Genomic DNA, 3,720 nt, shown 5'->3' with positions numbered 1-3,720 from the left:
GGCGCGCCGGCCGCCTCCGCGCAGCCGCATTGCTGGACTCCGCGCACCCTTCCCCCTCCACTTCAGTACCTCCATCTTTTTACTGGGCTGTGGCATCTGGCGTCATCTTCCTCCTCCCATCCCTTACGACACTATTTGTGGGGCCTGCCCGGCAGGCCCTGGCGGTAAAATCTGGATTTTTCCACCCCTCCCTTACCTCTCCCACGTCAATCTCTTCCGACCCTGTTCTTCCCGGTTGGTAGTCTCCCTAATGACCTTCAAATGCTGCTGTCTCCTAGTAAGATTTTATAAAGGGTGTTCTAAAAGTAAAAAAGTCTGTGGAAAACTCAAGTAAATGAGGTGTTTTTAAGACAGATAAACGTAATTAACAATTGGCTGGGTAATTTGGCTTCCGTCCAACACGTTTCAACTTTTGAGATCACATGATAACCCCAAACCTTCAAGCCTAGGATTTTAGCGGCGGGCGCCAGAGGGTCGGAACTTCATCGCCATTTCCGGTCCCTGGAGCATGGTGTTAACGTCACTTCCTTAGCAATGCATTTTTTTTTTTTTTTTAACCCGTTCCACTCACGCTTTCTACGTTTCACTTTACACCATAATCTTTGTGAGAGGTTTTTTTTTCTTAAAATTTAATCGCACAAAACTGATGTTCAAACAATACGGAAAAATGAAGATCTTCAATATGTAGCGCGCCGGGCAGGCGACGGCAGGGCGGAGCTTAGGGTCACGTGACTGCCCAGGCCCGCCCCGCCTCTGCAGCTGAAGACTTCCCCTCCCTCAGTGACAGAGCCTGTGGGTCCGTGATCTGTACAGTTTCTGCACCTCGCGCACTGGCAGGTGAGCAGCGACGGGTAACCGGCGGCTGGTGGAAGAGAGGGGTGGGAGGAGGACGATAGGGAAGGTGTGAACGGCGGCCTCCGCTTATCCGGCCTTCCTCCCCGCTGTCATGTTGCATCGGCTAGGAGCTCAGTTCTCCAGTTCTCCAGACCCCCCGCTCCACCACTGTTTTCACCCCCGCAACTTGGGGTTGAGATGTCCACTTTTCTCAGGGTTGGGATTGGGTGTGGCCATTTGGTTCCCTATTCGGAGTCTTTGGGGCTTCGGGTGGTGGGATTGGTTCAGCCATTCCTCGGGGTCTGCAATAGCCTCCAGGACCCAATCCCCAAAGCCCATTCTTAGGCAGAGGCCCTGGTCTTTACCTTCAGCTTGGGGCTGGGGAGCGGGAAGGTAAGAAAAACCCTGGAGGCACGGGCGTCTCCGGTGAGACTGGCTTGGGAGAGAATGACACTGATGTCGCTTCTCCCTGCGGAGTCACTGTAAAGCCTACTTCCAAACGTGCTTTCTCAGTAATTCTGACTTTTTATGTCATATCTTTGAGAGGCGTTCCATAGCTGTTCACACGCTTTGGATGGGACTGGAAAGGTGAAAGCAGGCCTTTTCTTTGATTTTCTGGTGCAGTAATGGAGAGGATAGTTGAAAGGATAAAGATGTACTCGCTTCAAAACTGGAGGTGTTAATACGACAGTCTCGATTGAATGGGGAGGCGTTTAAAGATGGTGTTGCGGTGCCGTGATATGCAAGAGACCCAAGCTAGCTTATGGACAAGTGATTAGCTTTCACTGAAAGGGAACTAATTCTTCAGAAACGAATTGGGCTCATACGCGTATGATTAAACCAAATGTGTTTGACCATATATTTAAAGGAAAAGGAGGTTAAGTCGAGATATTGCTGACTTCATATTTTATGCCTTTGACATCCTCTTTTGCCGTTTTTCCTTAAAGCCCCACTTAATTGCTACTCCCAGTCAATTCCTTAACCATTGGTAAATTTAAGTAGTGCTTGCGTCCCTCCTTAGCTTTCCCCATTTGTAAAACTTCAGGTGACGGCTTCAAGTTTTGATGAATAGTATTTTGTGAAAATACAGAAATTATTTTGCTCAGGTTTTTGCCCAACCCATTGTACTTCCATTTCGTTTGCAGTATAGTAACCAATGTTTTGACACCAAACAATGTGCTTTAGGGAAGAGTGTTTTTCAGTTTGGTGTTTAAACTCTTTTATTTATACTGCAAACTTAGAAAGTCCCTTGGTTCTTTTGAATTGAAAGGTCTGGCAGAAATTACAAATTTGATTTTAAAATATAATTTTTTACTCTGAAAAGTCATATTCTCAGTTAAACCTTGTAGTTTTCTAACCAGTGTAGTTGAAGAATTCATTAAAAAGACAGCTGAAAAATGAGAAAGATGGAATCATCTTTGAGTGGTGGACGTGACTTATTTCTGTTTTTCTGTATCTTCCAACTTCTCTACAATAAACTGGTCTTATTTTGCTAAGGGGAACAAAAAGTTAAATTCTAGAGTAATAGCAGTTTAACAAGATTTCCCCTCCTGCAGTGACATTCCACCAAATTAGATAAATTGCTTAAGTGTCTTATAGGTTCAAACCAGTCTTGTCTGGGTGAGACCAAAATGGGAAAGAGAAAACCAGCTAAAAAGCAGTGAGTACTTTGGTGGGGGTGGGGAGGGGGAGGGTATATCAGTATGAAAGAGGTTGAATGACTCCGCAGTTTTACTTAACAATTCCCCCAATTTTAGGGAACCTATGAAAGCTGTAACTTAGACCACTAATGAAATCTGAAAGATTAGCAGCAGTAATTGGTGACTAAATTGCTGTTAAAGTTAAATGAAAAAAGGTGTGACATTATATACAGTTTACACATGCATGCACACACACAAGTAATTTGAAGCTTCAAAGCCATTTGTTAGACTAGCTTCATTCGTTTATGACTATTCCATCTAGAAATGTTAATGTTCATTAGGGAGTTGTGCTGTAGTCCAATATTAAGTGGTATACAAGGGTTTTTGTGTTAGGGTCCCCGGTATCTCTTGTGTGCTTACTCTGAGGTCTCACATTTTACTGCCTGTATAGATTATCACCACCACCAAGAGTGCTTTCTTTCCCTATGTGCAGAAAGCCACTCAGTCCATTAGACTACTACACAATACTTTCTATTCCTCTTTTCACTTTTAGGACAGTGTATTTAATTACTCTTTTCTGGGCTGTTCCTTAGTAAACCCTAAAGCTCCTAGGAGTTCAAGGACAGCATCTTTACTGTTGTCTTCAGCACCCGGATGCTGAAGTACCTGCTAGGTACTCAGTAAACTGTTTATTGAATGAGTGTTTGACAGTTGGACCAGGAGGTTAAACTACTTTTAAAGCTCTTGAAGATCACAGCTTCTCCTAAGGTTTTGCACAAAGTATTAGCTTTCTAATATAAATCGATAATAATAACCATCCAAATCATGGTCCACAGAATAGATATACACCTCAGATGGACTTTATTAATGCGGTGACCAACTTATTTTCATAACGTGTTTACATATATGTTTACAACATATCTGGATGATATTGAAAGGAAGGGGAGTGAGTTGTACTTAATGAAAAAATGGCTCTGTACAGGCACCAAGTGATGTAGCTAGCACTAGACTAAAAGTCAAAGGACCATCATTCAGCTCTGCCACTTTAGTTACAGGCTCTTTTAAGTTAAGTTGGGGTGGGAGCTTAGGGTTTTATTCTTTGGAACCTTCTTTTTAAGGGTATTGTGAATTCAAGTAAGGTTAAACTATAGATAACCTAATTTAAAAGCTAAGTGGTATTTAAAGCAATGTAGTACAGACTTGACCAGAATAGATTTCCCAATCATAGACCTGGGTTCAAGTTCTG

General features: G+C 43.2%; 1 protein-coding gene across 2 annotated transcripts in view; it reads left to right on the top strand.

Annotated features, from left to right (window-relative positions):
• Positions 1-570: 570 nt before the first annotated feature.
• The window catches only part of ATP6V1A (ATPase H+ transporting V1 subunit A), a 50,933-nt gene continuing 47,783 nt past the window's right edge, over positions 571-3,720 (top strand). The window contains exons 1-2 of one of the 2 annotated variants that reach the window (XM_074331756.2): positions 625-837; positions 2,424-2,494. The gene's annotated coding sequence lies outside the window, so the exon portion shown is untranslated. Of the gene's footprint in view, positions 838-2,423; positions 2,495-3,720 lie in introns of both variants that reach the window. The other variant, XM_019734820.3, reaches the window with a different exon arrangement.

This window comes from Rhinolophus sinicus, chromosome 17 (assembly GCF_057876585.1).
Source record: "Rhinolophus sinicus isolate RSI-liver-muscle chromosome 17, RSI-T2T, whole genome shotgun sequence".
NCBI classification, from domain to species: Eukaryota; Metazoa; Chordata; class Mammalia; order Chiroptera; family Rhinolophidae; genus Rhinolophus; species Rhinolophus sinicus.
The sequence above is the reverse complement of the archived record's forward strand: the minus strand, read 5'-3'. Positions and strand labels throughout refer to the sequence as shown.